Source organism: Mytilus edulis, chromosome 3 (assembly GCF_963676685.1).
Source record: "Mytilus edulis chromosome 3, xbMytEdul2.2, whole genome shotgun sequence".
Taxonomy (NCBI): Eukaryota; Metazoa; Mollusca; class Bivalvia; order Mytilida; family Mytilidae; genus Mytilus; species Mytilus edulis.
In genome coordinates, this window is record NC_092346.1 from 14,119,960 (window position 1) to 14,139,925 (window position 19,966).

Genomic DNA, 19,966 nt, shown 5'->3' on the forward strand with positions numbered 1-19,966 from the left:
CAATCCGAATTAAGAGCTGAATCCAGCTTGAATGTTGTGTCCATACTTGCCCAAACCGTTCAGGGTTCAACCTCTGCGGTCGTATAAAGCTGCGCACTGCGGAGCATCTGGTTTTTCTATAGTGTATTGAGGATTGTATGTTGTTGTCTGTTTGGTCTGGGTTTTTTTTGTAGCTATAACCTGGCTGAGAAAAATGGTGTCCATCGTTCATCCTTAAATTGTTGCCCTCTGTTAAATTTTACAAAACTACTGGGTCAAATTAAATAAAACTCCAAGCCACAATCATTTTTGGGATATCTAGTGTGTCCAAAGACCCTGCCTATGAACCGAGATGACCGACATGGCTAAAAAAATTACTACTATTATGAATACTATAAATCTGAAAAGGCGAAAATGTTGCAAATGTTGAAATCTAACTGCTGTCCATTTACGTCAAAACTTTTTGACAACTTCTAATTGAAGTTATAGCCCTTAGATGTCCAAACTTATCTATTTTAGCTCACCTGACCAAAGAGCTTTTCTCGTCACTATGAGTCCGTTGTCCGTCCTCGTCTGTTAACTTTTACAATTATCTTGTTCTCTGAAACTACTTGGCCAAATTTAACCATACTTAACCACAATCATCATTGGATTGTTAAGTTTAAAATTTTTGTCCGATAATCCTGCTTGCCACATGGCTAAAATAGAACATAGGCGTAAAATGCAAGTTTTTTCTTTTATGCTAAAAAAAGTTATACATAGAAAATAGAGGCTGTAAGAGTTAGAGGCTGTCAGAGTGACAGCAAACTGGATTTCAAGCAGAGGTCAAACTATGAACAGTTGAACAAGTATGGAAACTACATTTAAGTCTAAAACAGCTCTTAATTTTGATTGTGATTTAAGATTTGTCATAGCATAAGTTTGTAACACAAAATTTATGATGAAATCAAACAAATGTTCAATTTAAGACCCTTTGGACCTGTATGTGGACCAAGTTGATAAAAGAACCTATCCACAATCCAAAATCTCTAAATGCATGGTTATATTCAGCATTTTAAAGAACCCCATAAATTATTTTTTTGTTGAAATTAAACCAAAAACAAGTTTAATTTTGGACCCTGATTTTGACCAACTTGAAAACTGGGCCCAGAAATCTTATATTTCATGTTAATGAACATACACTGTTTGGCAGTCACCCGCCCGCGCGCCGTACACCCCCCGAAAAATAACCGATTTGTCCCTCGAAAATCCAGTTAAAGATTGACTTGAGCATTAATGTCCAGAAAGTTGTGATCTCTCAAATGTTGATATAAGTTTAAACTGTCAGACAATGACTTTACCAGTTATTGCCCTTAAATGACAATAAGTTGAAAACACTGTCACCAATTCGCAATACATATTAGGGAATGGTTTATATCTATTGATGCGAGCTCCCTTGTATTTATATGAGTTTTAAATTTTGCGTTTTCGAGTAATGGGGTTTTATTCATTAAAAAAGAAATTTCCAGTTTTTTTGGACAAGAACTCAGAAACGCTTTGAACACTTTTCAATAAACTTTGAAGAATTGCTTAAATTTGTTTTAATAAGCTCCAGTTCGATTTTTATAAGTTTTTTATTTAATGATTTCCTTGTTATGGGATTTTATGACTTTCATAAAAAAGGGATGATTTTCCAGTTTAACCACTACTAACTATGCAGTACTTTGAGCAGTTTTTATGAAACTGTTGTGACTAACCTATTAAATTAGACTCCCTTTATATTTTTTATTCTTGATACAAGTGTGGACACAGATGAGTGTGGATAGTATGTTTGAATGTTTGACAGTGTTTTATGATAAATGTAGTTCTATGATTTTCCTATATGTGTTATTAACTGTGTTGCACGATGACAACCAACCGGAGCATTAGGAGTATTGTTTATTTTATATGTAGTTTAGTTTTTATGTTCAAGACAGGCATGGAAGAGACACTAATTGCATTAGTTACCAAATGATTATGATAGAATATGTTCCACATCTTTGATTTTGGATACATTTTATAGCTAGGAGAGCAACACATAATAGGTTCAATTTTTCGTGATTTTTTTAAATTGGGAGATGATATCTGAGAACATGATATAAGGAGCCTGTAATTCAGTGGTTGTCGTTTGTTTATGCGTTACATATTCGTTTTTTCTTTATTTTTTGTACATAAATACGCGTTATTTTTCTCCTTTGAATTGTTTCACATTGTCATTTTGAGACCTTTTATAGCCGACTATGCTGCATTAGCTTTGCTCATTGTTGAAGGGTGTGTGGCGACCTGTAATTGTTAATTTCTATGTCATTTTGGTCTGTTGTGGAGAATTGTCTCATTGGCAATCATATCACATCTTTTTTTATATGTATTTTCTAACTATTTGTATGGTTCTATTTATATATACTGAGTGCCAATGAAAACGCAACACTTGGTTTTTCAAAAATAAAATTTATATTAGAAATCATGATCTTTCAAAATGAATTGTTCTTGAAAATTAACAATTCTAACAATAGATCGATATCAAACAAAAATGTTTCATTGTCATCTTTCGGGCGCAATAGATAAACGAAACATCCAATGTCGAATCATCAAATCACAGTCCTAACAAAAAATGTTACAACCCTGTTGTGCAGCGCAATCTCGACAGCGCCGCGGAATTGATCATCCCGGACGTTTAATGTGATCTCGAGAAATGTTATTCCACTTGTCCCGCAAAGCAAACTCACTCAAGCTGACTTTTTGATATTGGTGGTGGTTTTCATCATCTAAACCATGTCAAATCTGATGCAAAATTTGCTCTATCGGACCTAAATCTGGCGAAACGCATGACTTTTGGCCAAGGCGGGTGCCAAACGTCTATGTAACCACCACTGACGATTTTTGGTACATAATGAATGATTTTTGGTCTACAGAATTCGATGTTTACGCCAGACGGCCATTAAGATGTCGGCTGTGGTGTTCTTTAACTGTTGAATTTCTGCGCAAATGGTGCTTTACTGAAATTGCTTCAGAGGATCTACCTTGACTACCATTGAACTCTCGTGACCTTTGGACATCCATCAGAGTCGATATCGGATATGTTAAAGACCAAATGTATCGGTTTTGCCGAGCGTTTCTTGCTTTTTGAACCCCGGGATGTGGCTTATCATTAACTGATCCATTTTTGTTGAATTTGTGGATGATTTGGGTTATTGTAGAGGCTACAGTCTTCTCGAAATTGTATGCTGTGAAAGGCTTCATTGGATCATGCCGGAAACTGCATGTCGCTGGTTGTCAGAAAGTCCTGGCATTTACTCAGATGTTTATTGCAGTTTCCTTACAATAAGGGCGGGAAAATTCATGACATTAGCCAAGCTTTAAATGACAAAATCGTGAAAATGGTGCGTATATTGAAAAGCGGTGAACTCAGTTTATGTCCGTTAAATATAACCCTTACTTCGCATTTGTTCCAAAAATCACCCAACCGTAAAGTTGTTGACAATTGTCTTTAAAGTCATTTTCAACCAACTTTACAAAGTTCTAATATAAAATAAATAAAAATTATCAGACTTTTTTGAAAAACAAAAGTGTTGCGTTTTCATTGGCACTCAGTATATCTTTGTGGTGGCTTGTCAGTATCATTAGTAAAACACTTTAAAATGTTGAATTGATCCTCAGATTAGAAGAAATTTATTGGATTTTAGTAATGACAATGCCTAACATGATGCTTGGGCCTGATGAGCTAGAAAGTAAGCTTCTGTGCTGTTTTCTATCAATTCTTTGATAATATCTCCTTCAAAGCTGGTGAAAGCAAAACAAATTTGGTCAATGGACAAATAATGTTTGGTTCAAACAAAAAATAAAATGCTTTTATCTCCCTGTTACTTACATTGTACATAGAAATGATAATACATGGAGACATCCTTGTACATGAGAGTTGTCTGTAAAATCTTTACTTCACAAAGAATGAATTGCATAACAATGAACCGAGCTCAAAGCAAAGCACTTTAATAATACACTTAGACAGAGAGCTCAATCCAGTGATATACTTTGTACTACAGGTCCTTCGTGAACATCAATCAACCAGAACCATATCTCAATAACATGCCATTCTACATGGTTGGATCAGAAGTCCTGAAAAAGACATGATTTTTTTTTTTTATCGTATTTAAAGTATATATGCATAGGTTAAAACTTTCACAAATTTGAGGTATAATCATTCAGTGTCTGGCAACTATCAATCGCTTCATGCACAAACTGATATAGGTTGAGCATGAGTGCCCTCTGTTGGAAATAAAAACATACCCCCACCTAATTTTAGTAAACTGATGAAGAAACATTCAAAACTATAAAATGTTATCCAAGACTTGTCAGTGTCTATAAATAGCTATTCACCATCGCCACTGAATCAGTGATATATGTACACATAAATACATGTAAGACTAAAATTAAAGTACATATATAAGACTAAAACTGACATTCAGTCTTTACCTTCATTCCCCAAGTCCTGTTCAAATCTTAATTCATGATAAAATAAAATTACAACCAATGAAATCAAAGGCGAATTAAGAGGCCCCCCCCCCCCCCCCTGTCTGGAAAAATATGGTTGATTATTTAGAGGACCACTGGAGCATGATCAGAGTGGGCCCTCTCTTAGGCAGTCAGTGGGCCCGCACTTATGAAAATTTCTGGATTCGCCACTGGAAATATCCCTCTAATAGACTAGCATTTAAATCCCAGTTTTCTAATATGGTAGCTAGGTGGAACCTAAAACTAAATCAAAGCGCTGTAAGCGCTGAAGGCAGTTAACCAAAAACCAAGACAACCGTAATTATGAAAACTGTGGCAATGTTGCCTCAACATTAAACATTCATGTATAGTACATTCATGTTTATCTAATGATGTATTTATTAAGGCAAATAGTTTATATGTTAGGGAGCTACCATTTGATTTTTATGGGGGGGCTAGGATGAAATTTAAAAAAAATAGGCAGGACAGGAGTTTTGAGTAAAAAAAAAAGGCAGGATGAGACACTTGCAAAAAAAAAAAGTCAGGACGACAATTTAGGTAAAAAAAAGTCAGGATAAACTAAAAAAAAAAAAGGCAGGACCGAACAGAGTGAAAAATAAAAAGGCAGGACAGAGATTACAGCTAAAAAAAAAATGCAGGACAAAATTTTTCATCCTAGCCCCCCCCCCCCCCCATAAAAATCAAGTGGTAGCTCCCTTATCAAGGTTTCAAAAGCAATGCATATATCAATGTATATTTTTTATGGTGAGTCTGCAGTGGTACAAGTTCCCAATGATTGCAGTTGTTCTACTTGGTAGTTAACCTTGGTTTTATTTGACTGCTAGAAGTTCAATTTGACGTAGTATGAACATGTAATAGTATGAATGGACTGGTTTCCCTGGAAAGAAAACTGAGTTTGTGTTCTATAGTACAAATGAGACACGAATCAGACAAATGTTCACTACAACAGGGATCAAAGATGAGGTCTGACTGACTTGCCCATAGTAAATGTAAATGATTTGTTATTTTGTCCCATACATATGAATATATATAATTTAGGGATGGGGATCTCAACGGTTTTCAAGTTCTCAAACAGGTAGGGGTAGGCAGAGGATTTAGGGGGCAGGGGGCTTATATAGGGAATCACTGAAGCGTGACTGGAGCGGGCCCCTCTTAGGTCAGTCAGTGGGCCCCACTTATGAAAATTTCTTGATCCGCCACTGGGGGTAGGGTGACCCTAGGGACTTCCCCTACATTTCATTTTATTTGTTATATTGTCCCATACATGAATATATATGGTTTAGGGGTGGAGATCTCATTGGTTTCCAAGTTCTCAAACAGGAAGGGTAGGGTGACCCAAGGGACTTCCCTTATATTTCATTTGATTTGTTATATTGTCCCATACATGAGTAATATATATGGTTTAGGGGTAAGGATCTTGACCATTTCCAAGTTCTCAAACAGGAGGGTGAACAGTGACCTCAGGGACTCCCCCTATCTTTCATCTGATTTGTTATATTGTCCCATACATGAATATATATGGTTTAGGGATGGGGATCTTGACCATTTTTAAATTCTAAAACAGGAGGGGTGGGGTGACCCCTAGCGACTCTTCCTATATTTCATTTGATTTTTCATATTGTCACAAACATGAATATATATGGTTAAGGGGTGTGGATCTCGACCGTTTCCAAGTTCTCAAACAGGAGGGGGTGGGGTATCTCCAGGGACTCCCCCTATATTTCATTTTTTATTTATTATATTGTCCTATACTTGAATATATGCAGGGGCGGATTCGGACAGGGGGGGATTGCGGGCTTGCACCCCCCTTAAATTTGCAAGCATGGGTTGTTCTCAGCTTAATAAAGAAAATTCCGATAATTTTACCTCAATTTTTTTTTAATAAGCTGAGAACAGCTCGGCGAAAATTTAAGTTTGCGCCCCTCCTAACCTAAAATCCTGGATCTGCCCCTCATATGGTTTAGGGGTGGGGAGCTCGACCGTTTCCAAGTTATCAAACAGGAGGGGGTAGAGTGGCCCAAAGAATGCCACCTATATATCATATGATTTACTTACATTAAGGTATATATAATATAGTTGCATTATTTGTGAAAATAAAGAATGAAACTTTCAGCTACTTTAATTGACCCTTCAAAATTGAGAAAAAACAAATAACCCCTCGAAATTGCAGTAATATGTTTACACTTTAAAAGCATCTCACATGCATTATCATCATTTATCATTTATAAAGAAAATTTAGACTGTGACCATGGAACATGTATATTGTTAGATATACTGTTCCCAGCTGTCACGTTGTATTGGATCATTTTAAATTAAAATTTATCAAAAAGTAATTTTTAGTTTCTGAATAAAATATTTTTTAGCTTTTTCTTTCTTTTACATATATCTTTTGGTTTACAATACTAGTGTTTATATTCATTTACCATGCATAGATGTATTTTTTCACCTGCTTGGATTTATTTTGTAAATGATCGTCAAACCCGGAATTATCCTTATCCGCTTCCGGAATCGGATCCGATTTTGTAAAATTTTGTCTTTACGGCCGCCATTGTTATGTGTTTACAATGTTGTTTTTGTCAATCAGATACGATTTTACTCGAATTTATACAATATTTGTCGGCGATTTTCTGTATAAAGCTAGCGGTTGAACAAAATGAACATCGCCGTCACGAATAATAATGATAAAAATAAGTTTTTAGCTCGTTTAATTGGAGACTTTGGTGAACATGGTGCCGAAAAGGTTTGCAAAGTAATTTCTTATTTTCTTTCAAATGTAAGGCGACTACGTCGGGCGTAGCTAGAAACCAACTATCCTAGTCGAAATTCCGCTTTCAAAAGTGGAAGGTCTCGGACCACCGCTAATTTGCACACCTGCCTCCAAATTGAAAAGCTACGAAAATTTCTTTTTCTAATTTGAAATTGCCGCCAACAGCATGAACAGTTGAATTATATAATAGACTACTGACGTAGTTGTACTACGTATTGATGACAAACAATATTCCTACGACTTTTGTCATTTGGGAAATCTAAACTGCTTGTCTTAATAGATTTTCGGCGATTAAATATTTCATACAATTGTTCTTTGACATCTTAGCTAAAAGCACGAGTCATAATGAACTACACAAGGATTTTTAATCAGCACTACTTCCTATGTGTAACTTTAAAACTTTTGGATATGATGATCATTTAAGGTTTTTCTGGTCATTTTTTTTGTAATCCAGAATAAAAAGTATTAAAAAAGTGTTCAATTAGTTATATATAACATAGTAACAAGCTAGATAATAACAATGGCAAGTATTTCAGGATTTATTGGGTAGAACACAAATCTAGGGTGCTCGCATAATGCAGCTTAACTGCATAAAAATTTGAAAAAAATATTTTAAATATATTTCAAATGCATGTATATGTGATAATATAAATTCTCCAGATTTCACTGTATTTTCCCTTTTGATGTTTTTCAACTACAGCCAGTTTGGTGTGGGTTGATGTTTGATTGTTGTACAATGTTATATATCGACATGAGATTTGTTTATATACATAATACATGTACTTATTTCCCTAAATTCAAATAAAATAGATGTGAGAAATTAAAGGAAACCATATGCAAATATTAAAAAAATAATTTGCATTTGTTCTGTTGATTGATAGTGGTACACATATGATGAAATGGTGAAATCACTTATATATAGTTCTGATCAAAAGTTTCATGATAGACATGCATGGTAAATAAGTAGTAGGTTGTTTGAAGTTTGCAGCATATTCAACTTTGAAAATCTTTTTCAGGTCTACAATCCATATAAAAATCTGTATATATGTGGTATAATTTCCAATGAGACAGCTTTCCAGAGGTTAAAATAACAAAGTAATTATAGGCAACCATACAGCCTTAATAAGTGAGAAAAAAACAGTCTAGACATGTTAAGTAAGCAACAATTAATGTAATGGCCTGATTTGCAACTTATAAACAACAGGTTTGGAACCCTCCCCCCAAAAAAATCAAAGAGCAGATTGCTCTGACGGATACGATTGCCGTTGTTTCGTTGACACATGTACATGTATACATGTAGCTGGATAATATTATTTTCAAAACTAATTCAACTGCACATGTAAAATAGTTACAAAATAGCCAATCCCGGATAAAAGTGTATGAACAATACGATTAGGCCTATTGTGTTTTATTTTTGTACTATCAATTCCAAGTTTACTTTCCACAGCAGTCACTGAGACTCAGAGTGAGAGAAGGTATTTCACTTCGTATCTTATCACCTATTTTCCTACGTTAATTCTAGGAGGAACCCCATTCCTAACTCTTTAAATATTTAATTTCCTTTCGGTCAGTGATCATGACTCCTTTCCGTACACATTTATCGGTTTAAATTTTGATCATTTTTAATATAATACACTTTATTGACAGAACGAGCTAATACTCGACGTATTGTTTTAATTCAGAATTCACGTAAGTTACTTCCAGAAGGGAGACAATTGGAAACAATAATATGGAAGACTCCATTTTGCCTGAAGGGGTGTTCTACGATGTGGACTATATTTATTTTCATTTAAATGATGCATATGATTTAAAATTATGCAACAATAATAACCTTCAATAGCAGACATACATAGAAAAGATCCCATGAGTTTAAAATTAATTAATTGAGTGGGGAATCCAGAGCAACCATTCAATCGAAAACCCCTCAAAGTCAAGAAAACTATACGCATGCGCATAATTTCCAAAAAAAACCTGGAGCAAGAACGTATATTAAATGTTTATTAAACGACCTAGATAGTTCTCTATTTCTTTATGGAAGTACAATCTCAAATATCAGTTTCATAAAGGTAAAATATAAGAAAAACTCCACTTCAGTTCTTATATGACAGAAATAGATTTATCGGAATTCAGAGAACTCGCATTTTATCAAACTGGGAATTCCCTCTAACGTGTTTCTAAATTTAGAAAAACACTAAATATAAATACTGCGTAATTCTGATTTTCCGTGTTGTTAAAAACACGCATATAAGTCAAGGGAATTATCAAACATGAAGATTATGAAAAGAACATTATAGGAAAGTTGTTAAAGTTCAATCCCTTTGTTTGTTTTTACCTTTAAAGCAAGACAATCATAAGAATCTGAGATGTTCCTTAATGTTTAGAATAAAACGATTGACGTGAGGGCAATGCTCTGAGCCACCAGTATAAGTCTACAGATTGCTTGTTTTTACCTTTAAAGCAAGACAATCATAAGAATCTGAGATGTTCCTTAATGTTTAGAATAAAACGATTGACGTGAGGGCAATGCTCTGAGCCACCAGTATAAGTCTACAGATTGCTTGAAAGCAATCGTATCCCAAAAATTGATCCAATGAAGATAAAGGCAAGCCTGGAGGGGATTCATTACATTTGGAACAACTTTTCTGAAGGATGGATACGTATAAAAATTAAAATATGTAATAAGATTGCCAATAAGACAACTACCCACAAATGTTCAAATGAAAAAGCAATTATAGGCAACCATACAGCCTTCAAAAATGAGGGAAACTGTCCCAACATGAAAAGTATACATTAATACAATTGAGAAGAGAAATGGCCTGATTCACAATTCCACTAATAAACAGGTCGGGAACCAGTGGCGGATCCAGAAAAAAATTTGGGGGTGGTCCCAAATGAATATTGAATGGTATGAAAGTCCAGCAAGGCCAATATTAGTGTTTTTGTCAACAATATGCTTGGATTCATCTCTGTGCCCTCGTAAAGTCAAATTTTGCCTCCCACATAAAATCACACATTTGATAACAGAGGACAAGATTTCGCGATTTTTTCTTACAACTTCGGCATTTTTTGTGTTTGATTGAGTTCTAATATTATCTTTGGTATTTTCCATCTCAGCAAGAAAATTGAGTGCCTTTTCCCTAGCAAATTCATGTGATATTTTGGCCTCTTTACCGTCTTTACCAAAATGTTTTGTAAGCCTGTCGTGAGCATAGGCCATATCTAAAAGAGGTTTTTCACTGAGTTGCTGTTTATATGAAAAATTACCAACATCATATTTAGTAGAAAAATGCAATGTCTCAAGCGTGTGAACATGAAGGTTTAACAATTGTATCAAAAAGTGACTCCTCAGATGAGCTCCCTCGACTATCACAAAGTTCATCTAGATTTTCTTGTCACTTATATCTTTATTTACCAAAGTCATAACAACTATAGGCATACAACATATAAACTACACAAAGTATACATAGATAGCAGATTTGAATTGTGACGTTTTCTAGGCTGAACATTGTCATCTTGCTCCAACTTGCGTTTGGGACTAGGGCAGCTTGACGACCTAAAATATATAGTAGGTCAGTCAGTCGTGCTTAAACATTTAAAGCTTTTAGGAAGGAAAAGGGAGGAGAAAAGGAGGAGAGGTAGATAAACAAATTTAATTTAATTCATTCATAATGATTGTTTTTTCAAAATGTACATAAATGAAATTTAAAACCGAGACGAGACTCCGTTAGTTGGACAATGCAATTATATATGGAAATTTCACTTAAAAATACAATTTTTTTTTTTATTTACCTTTCAAAATAAGAAGTCAACTTCTTCATGTTGACAAGCTGTTTTGACAATTTAATTACATGTATGCAGGTGAAACGCATTGATCCGTATTCTATCATTGTGACACCTCCAGGTATCCAGGTAATCCATAACCAATTAGTGCGATGAAAGGATTGATCTTAAGTGTTAATTTGTTAATTTGTTAATTAGCTAGTTATTGAAAAAATAGACACTTTAAAAAAAAATTGAGGTTCGTCATAGGGGTGGTCCGGTGCGCCGTGGGACCACCCCCTGGATCCGCCACTGTTCCATCTTCCCTTCAAATAAACCAGATGCTCCACAGGGCGCAGCTTGATACTACAGCAGAGGCTGAACCCTGAACAGTTGGGGCAAGTACATGTATGGACACAACATTAAAGCCAGGGCTTTCCATTGAAATGGAAGTAGAAGGCTGAATTAAAATTATAGGCGGCTATAACATGCGTTCGGCAAAGCCGGACGCCCACCAAGCTGTAAGCTTGGTGCCTTACGGCAGGGGGTCTGGGGGCCGCTCAAGGCCCCCAGAAGCTCTGGCATAAATAGAGCAAAATCCTGCATTCTCGCAATCTCCTGGCACCTAATTTAATCTTTCAAACCATTTTTTATGTAGGAAATTAAAGAAAGAAAAAAAAAAAAACTCAAAGAAATTTCATTTTTTTTTTATGTCAGATTTTTATTTTCATTACCTTATGCTTAAAATTCATTTACTTTTAAAGGAGTTTTATTTAAATAATCATCCGGTTTGTTAGAAATCTTGATCGATTTATTTTGCATAACTACGTGCATTTGTAAACAATTAAATGACCCCCCTTTTCTCTCTAAAGACTGTTACGCGTATTTAAATCATACAATTATTTCTCAAGCATTGACAGAAAATTGATATATCCTCTGATTTTCTCTTTTTTTGTAAACTGTTCAATAAGTCGGATACATAAATCATTTGGAAATTTTATTTATTTGAGGTCGAGTCGACAATATTCTACTTTCGTTTTTGACCTTGATTCTCTGAACACCACGTGGGCTTTGAAAAAATGAACTTCAAAAGATACTGTTTTCCAGATTCTGAACAATATGATCTACTACACTTTCTTTAATTTGACTAAATATTATTCCATCCTATCTGATTGTCTTCACGTTTTAAAAGCCAAAAAAAGCCAACGCGTTAATGACAATCGGAACGTCTCTATTGTTATCATTCAATGACCACCGGAACGTCTCTCTTGTTATCTTTGAAAAGAAACGATGCATTCTGACTTTAAATAGACAACCAATCAGTGACCTGAATTCATGTGAACTATATTTAGACCAAGGTAAACATTGACTTCTCATCCTTGTTTATCGTGACCGCGACTTTGCGACAATATACGTCTCTCGGCTGCCTGTAAACATTTGAAAAAAGATATTTTTTTCTTTTTGAATTTATATTTTTGGCAGTGAAGAAGCCGGCACTTGAAACCACCGTAAGCGGCGGATTTCCGCCGGCTACCGGCTTCAATGGAAAGCCCTGTTAAAGCCTGATACAGCTCTGAATTTGGATTGTGATCAAATAGTCAAAACAGAAATTGAGAATAGGTTTCTGACACAGAATGAATGTAGTCTAAGAACTTAAAACATTTAATATTAAATTGGACTTTTACCTATTGTGGTCCTTTATCCAAAAATCTTAATACATGGTTTGAGGCACTTGTCGCAGAAAAAAATCCTATAGACTTGGGGGTCGACCATTTGATATTCTGGGGGAGGGGCAGGTGGATTTGTTTTTGATCGGTTATTTATTTTTGTAATCTAAGAGGACAAATTATTCATTTTCTGCACTAGTAAAGCAAGATTTTTCATTAAAGCAAGGGACTGATTATTCATTTTCACAACTGTTTTTATGATATTCGAAAAACATACAATTTTCAAATGATTTTTTTATTGTAAACAACATATTTGTGTTTCCTTTAAATTTTTATTTTGATATTTTTTTTTTTTGCATACTGAATGCTATAAATTTTTATTTTGACATTTTTTTTTGCATGCCGAATGCTATAAATTTTTATTTTGACATTTTTTTTGCATGCTGAATTGATATGCACGCAGTTGCGTGTTGGCATATAGGGAGCTATGCGCCTGAATACAATTTAATTAAATATATTAAATAACTTATCCTCCCCTTTTATAAGTAGAGACAATCCATAACCTCAGAAATATTAATCTTAAATTTATATAAATGAAAAGTAAGCTTCCATAAATAAAATTCAACAATGTTTCTTAAAATTGGTAAAAGCGGTATAGTCATACCCCAACATGTTGACCATAGATAGACAAACAATTCACTTGCATTCGATTCGCATTTGAACTATGTGTTGTTAATGTATACTGTTTCAAATGTGAATTAAACTAATTCAAATTAGTTAATGTCAATCCAATTCAAATTAGGTGTGAACTCAGTATGATTGTCAGGTAGTTTCAAACTGAAAGATACTTTTAAGGGAAGGGAAAGAAACGGATAAAACCATGTGTGTTACAAACACTGTTTATTCAAGTCAGAATCCTGGATCTCAATAGTACTTTCATAATGTCAAATAAAAACATGAATATGATAGTTACATACAATGCTACATGTATTTAATACGTATTAAATAACATTTATTTTAGTGATTGGTAATTCGGAAAAATCTGAAATTCAGGCGTAAATTGAGACAAACAATATCACTGAATGCAGTTTCTAGTCAAGTGACCAGCAAACATGGAAATTTACCTTTTGAATGAAAGGAGAACTCTTACATTGAAAATGAATGATGTAAATCTAAATTCTAATAATAGCCAAAGGGAGCTCACATTCACAACAGTTAAAGCATTGCTGAATTAGTGAACAAAGCATTTTTCTCATTAACTTGAAAATCCACCTATTTTTATAATAGAAAAAACCCGAATTTTAAGACATAAATTATAAAATTCCTGATAAAAAGCAGTGCTGAGCATGCATGTAATATGCTTGAAACATATTCAAGAGGGGGAGGACAGGGGTAAAAGGGCGTAGGAGAAAGGAGAAAGGGGGTTGGAGAAAGGAGAAAGTAGGTAGGAGAAAGGAGAGGAAGGCTGGGAGAAAGGAGAAAAAATAAAATATCTCTACTTTTAAAAAAATTTCTAATATTTCAAGAAAAAATATCTCAAAAGGAGATGTTTTATTCTAATGGGAGAAAGGAGAACGGGGGTAGGAGAAAGGAGAAGAGGGGTTGGAGAAGGGAGAAGGGTACCCCCCTGTCCTCCCCCTCATTCAAAGAATAAAGTTTTATAACTTCCTAATGTCATTTCCAAAATTTATCAAAACCTAGATCTTACTGTGGATTCCTATATTTTTCAAAATGTCAATTCTCCTGGATTGTTGAAAACTTGCATATTCATCGATATTTGATTTTGTGGTTTTAACAATCCAGACAGACAAATAGCAATAAGGTGTTTAGGAAAACATGACCTAAAACCTCCTTCATATAAGACAAAAATACATGGGAACTCATACTGAATGGTCAAATGTGTTCAATATGAAAATTGCAGTCAAGATGGTAAAATCACAAATCAGCCGTTTCTGTAAATGGACTATGACTTTTGAGCAAATTTAAAAGTAGTCCGAGATTACTCTGACGTCCAACGGCTGTTTTGCCAGACAAGCTGGGGCCGTGGGACGTCAGAGCTCGTCCCATATCAAAAAGTGGATATTTGCCCCGTGACCCAAAATAGATGCGCTGCTTCGCCGCTTCTGATGCCGACTGACGGCCATGGAGTTATATAAATCGGGCACCAATCTGTTCATTTTTCATTTATCTCTTCATTTATGTAAGTTTCACCTACCTGCCAACCTTTATTTTTCCATATTTAAACAGTTTTCACAGTGACCCATCGATTTCGGCATTTTGCCGTTGGACGTCAGAGTAATCTCGAACTAATTTAAAGGGAAATGACAGGGAAGGGGCCAAATATTGTTCAAGGGGAGCAAATGCCCTTTCATTTGGTATGCAGGTTTCAAAGATAGAGGGAGAATAAGAGGAAAAGTTGAGTCATCTTATTAGACTTCAGTTAAATAATGTAGACTAATTTAAAAAAAAAAAAAAAAACCCACAGAACTATGTCTAATTCACTTTGACTACTGATATGCAAACCTAAAAACAGAAAAATATATCATAAAATAGTGATTGAAAGATTCATAACACTTTGAAAGGATAATTCAGACACGTGTTACACGGGGAGCATGTTTGTTTACAAATAATAATGTCACGTGATCGCTCAGACCTCACATGTTGCATCGCCCTTACAATCCACTGATACATAACCCATTATCATGCAAACATGCAACGTGAATGTGATTGGTTATCAAATAATACAGAAATAATGCATGCACAGTTTATGAAGAAATTAGTTCATCAAATAGATCGATTTTCACTTTTGACACGAATAGGTCGGGTTGACATTTCTGTCATCGGGGATAATATTGAGATAAATGTGATAAAACTGACCGTCAAAAAGGTCTAGAGAAGCACATCAGTAGAACCTTAACATTAATAAGTAATACTTACCAAAATTTCTCTAATTAATAAACTATATATTAACTGAAATTTCACAAAGATAACGGTAAATAATTATGATGGTGGCGGTGATGCTGGTTAAATTGGCGCGAAATAATATTCTTACTCCTATTGCTTTACGTAAAAAAAATGTATAGAATTGAATTTGACTAAAGTTGAACATAAAAAACGTGAATATGCAAAAGCCTGGTAATATATTAATGATAAAAGTGTGTATAAATTTCTGTAAACGAATTTACCCGTATACTTCACTAAGAATTACATTTGAGCGCAAGGAGATCTTTATTGTGAATCGGTTTATTAACTCAGGGTCGAAGTTCAACATGTTTATATTAACGGAATTTTTTTGCGTTGCTTTTTAATAAATCATTGAGGCCATCTATTTTTATTACGGGTTTCCACATCTTTAAATCGGAATTATAGAAAAAATGGAATGTTGTTAGCAGAATCAAAACAGAAATGATGAACACTGCAACATTTTCAGCAAAACATAAATAGGATGGAGGATCTGTGTATTCACATTATTTGTAAAACTCTCCTTATTCATGTGAAGCGTGTGCTTTACATCGAGGCTTGTGCTTTACATCGAGGCTTTCTATGCTTATCATCGACGCCACAGTACTTCAACCAATCAGACAACGTTTATTTGGGGCATTCGACCTGTTTTAACTCAGATTTTGGAATTTTTTAATCGAAATTATAGAAAAATGGAATGTTGTTAGTACATATAAAATAGAAAAAGATGAATACTATTAGTTAAAGCAAGTTTGGATGGGGTTCTGTGTATTTACATTGTTTGTACAACTCTCCTTACTGATGCCATATTTTGGAATTTCCGTGACCTAAATGGTTCGCGAAAATTAATATTTTTATATATAGTATAGTAATGACATTTAGAAGTTATTGAACTTTAGTTTTTGGAAAAAGCGACGGGCGTATCATGTGCTCATGGCGCAGCTATTAATTGCCTTATATCTTGAAATGTATTAAAGAGAAAGAGAACCTTTAACATGCAAACATGATCAGCGAGACAAGTTGTACAAATAAGTGTAACGTTCAAAAGTGTCAGTCAAATCCTAATAAGAGTTATTGCCCTTTTATTATCAATTTTACCTTTTGCATTATTGCCGTAATTTAACCCTATTTAGTTGGGTAAGTTTTCATCATTAATTTCTCATCATTTTTTCAGATTCAAAATTACACCAGATTCAAATAATTTCTCTGTAATACATTTGCAAGATCAACAAAAAAGAGATTTTTACCATTTTGATTATGTCAAATATTTGATCACAATCCTAATTTAGAGCTGTAATGCACAATCAATAGAAATTGTTAGTAGATTTATGGTCAGGAAATTTACTGTTCATTATTCATTTATAAGATATTTTGAAAATTTCAGTTTTTTTAAAAACATTGTACATTTATTGAAGTTCATATTTTGGATTTTTTTTTTTTAATTTGTTTTTGTAAATTTTTTGAAGTTCCAACAACAACTTCAACAAATGGAAAATTTTAACAACCTTGACTGGCTATACAGCCCTTGCACGGTCGGGTCCCAACTTCCTGGTAGGTCTGTTATTATACCCCCGCTTAAAAAAGTGGGGTATACTGTTTTACCTCTGTCTGTCCATCCTTTCGGTCCGTCTGTTCGTTTGTCCATCGTCAACATGTCGGACCATAACTCAAAATGCTTTAACCCATTGGCAAGAAACTTTGATGAATTGTTTCTATCTATTGGCGCCAGCTCCCTTTCGTTGTTTGTTATAAATTAAAGATTTTAAATTTCCGAGTTTCAGGTTTTTTTCCATTAAAAAGGGGGATTTTTCAGTTTTCTGATAAGAATTCAAAAACACTTTCATCAATTTGCAAGAAACTTTGGTGAATTGTTTATATCTATTGACACATTCGATTTTACGTTTCCGAGTTACGGGGTTTTATTCGTTAAAAAAAGGAGGATTTTCCAATTTTCAGACAATAACTCAAAAATGCTTTTAGCAGTTTTAATGAATTTTTGGTGACTTGTTTATATCTATCGAAGTAAGACCCCTTTCAGTTTTTATAAATTTTTGATTTTACTTTCCAAGTTATGTAATTTATTCATAAAAAGGATTGATTTTCTAGTTTTCAGTCAATGCAGATTGAGCAGTTATCATGACACTTTGGTGACTGTTTTTGGTTTTCGCACAATAACATTAGTTTAAGCGAATGGATCTCTATGAAATGTTACCATAAGGTTTAATACCACAAAAGGAAGGTTGGGATTGATTTTTGGGGTTAATGGTACCAACAGTTAAGGAATAAGGGGCCAAAAAGGGGCCAAAATTAAGCATTTTTGTAACTTCCAGACAATAACCGGTGTGTTAGTGTATGGATCTCTCTGACATTGTTCAAAAAGTTATATATCACAAAGGGAATGCTGGGATTGATTTAAAATAATTGCCTCAAAATTTTAGGAATTGGGGACAAAAAACATGAAAAAGGGCAAAAAACGGGCATTTTTCTAGTTTCATGACAATAACTTGTGAGTATGTGAATAGATCTTTCTGAAATTGAACTTCAATGTTCAATATCACAAAGGGAAAGCTGGAATTGAATTTCGGAGTAATTGACCGAAAAGTTTGGGAATTAGGGGCCTATAAGGGGCCAAAAATAAGCATTGTTCTAGTTTCCAGACAATTACCTGTGTTCAAGTGTATGGATCTCTTTGAAATTATACTGTAAGGTGTCATACCACAAAGGGAAGGCTGAGATTGATTTTGGGGGTGATTGCCTCAAATCTTAGGAATAAGGGGTAAAAAAGGGGCAAAAAAACAAGCATTTACTAGTTTCCGGACAATAACTTGTGTGTAAGTGTATGGATCTTTCTGAAATTGTACCACAAGATTTCATAACAAAAAAGGAAGGTAAGGATTGATTTTTGGGGTTATAGCTTAAACTGTTTAGGAATAAGAAGGGTCAACAAGGGGCCAAAAACAATACTTTTACTAATACTTTGTATAAGTTGCTTATTTCTTGACCAATTTCAATGGGGATTTATTCTTGAATTCTTTGGGTTCTTAAAAAATATGCTGAATCAAACCGAAGTTTTTTGATTTTGGGCCCGGTTTGTAAATTGGTTCACATTGAGGTCCAAAGGGTCCAAATTTAAACTTTGTTTGATTTCATCAAAAATTGAATTATTGGGGTTCTTTGATATGCTGAATCTAAACATGTATTTAGATTTTTGATTATGGGACCAGTTTTCAAGTTGGTCCAAACCGGGGTCTAAAATTAAACTTTGTTTGATTTCAACAAAAAATGAATATATGGGGTTCTTTGATATGCTGAAACTTACTATATATTTAGATTTTTTAGTTTTAGGCCCCGTTATCAAATTGGTCTACATTGATCAGGTCAAAAGGGTCCAAAATTAACTTTGTTTGATTTCATCAAAAAATGAATTCTTGGGATTCTTTGATATGGTAAATTAAAATGTTTAAGGTAGATCATCAGTATACTTTGCCAAAATGAAGATTTTACTATACTTTTTTCAAAAATATAATAAAAAATATGGGTCTAAATTTGGTTAGATTGTTAATGAAAAACTTATTTGTGTGCATACAAAGAAATCAATGAGATAGAATATTGAAATAAATTGTGAGAAGATAGGTTTTATAATATGTTTTAAGAAAATAAAAAGCCAAAATGGTGTTATCGAACTTGTTTTCTTGCTATAAGTAAAAATAAAAAAATCCCTATCAATCTAGTATAATATTTTTACGAAAAGGGTTATCTCCCTTTAAATGACTAAGTTGACAAAAATTGATTCTTAAAACAAAAAAATATATATATTTGTTTGAATATTTTGAATAATAGAGTAAATCACCAAGTTTTCTTTCTTTACATAAACAGTTTAACCAAAAAATTGCAAATCTGTCTCCAAATTTGCAGATTTGGGCAAATAACTAGACCGATTTTGTATTGCGATCATAAATTCCAAGATGGCGCTATACCATGAATCTACCTTAAGTTCTTAGACCACATTCATTCTGTGTCAGAAACCTATGCTGTGTCAAATATTTAATCACAATCCAAATTCAAAGCTGTATCAAGCTTGAATGTTGTGTCCATACTTGCCCCAACTGTTCAGGGTTCGACCTATGCGGTCGGATCAAACTGCGCCCAGCGGAGCATTTTATTTATCTATTAAGATAACCTTCCTTTAATTTTACTAAGGTTACACTGAAAGATCAGTTTAGAATTTTATAATAAAAGAGATCAACACTAGGGGGCGTCTGTTTTTTATCTGAATGTTATAATAAACACTATGAGGTAATATTGA

The 19,966-nt window shown here is 34.0% G+C and overlaps 1 protein-coding gene across 1 annotated transcript in view; it reads left to right on the forward strand.

Annotated features, from left to right (window-relative positions):
- The window catches only part of LOC139515867 (uncharacterized), an 86,741-nt gene that overhangs the window by 38,575 nt on the left and 28,200 nt on the right, over window positions 1–19,966 (forward strand). The gene's annotated exons all lie outside the window — the stretch shown is intronic.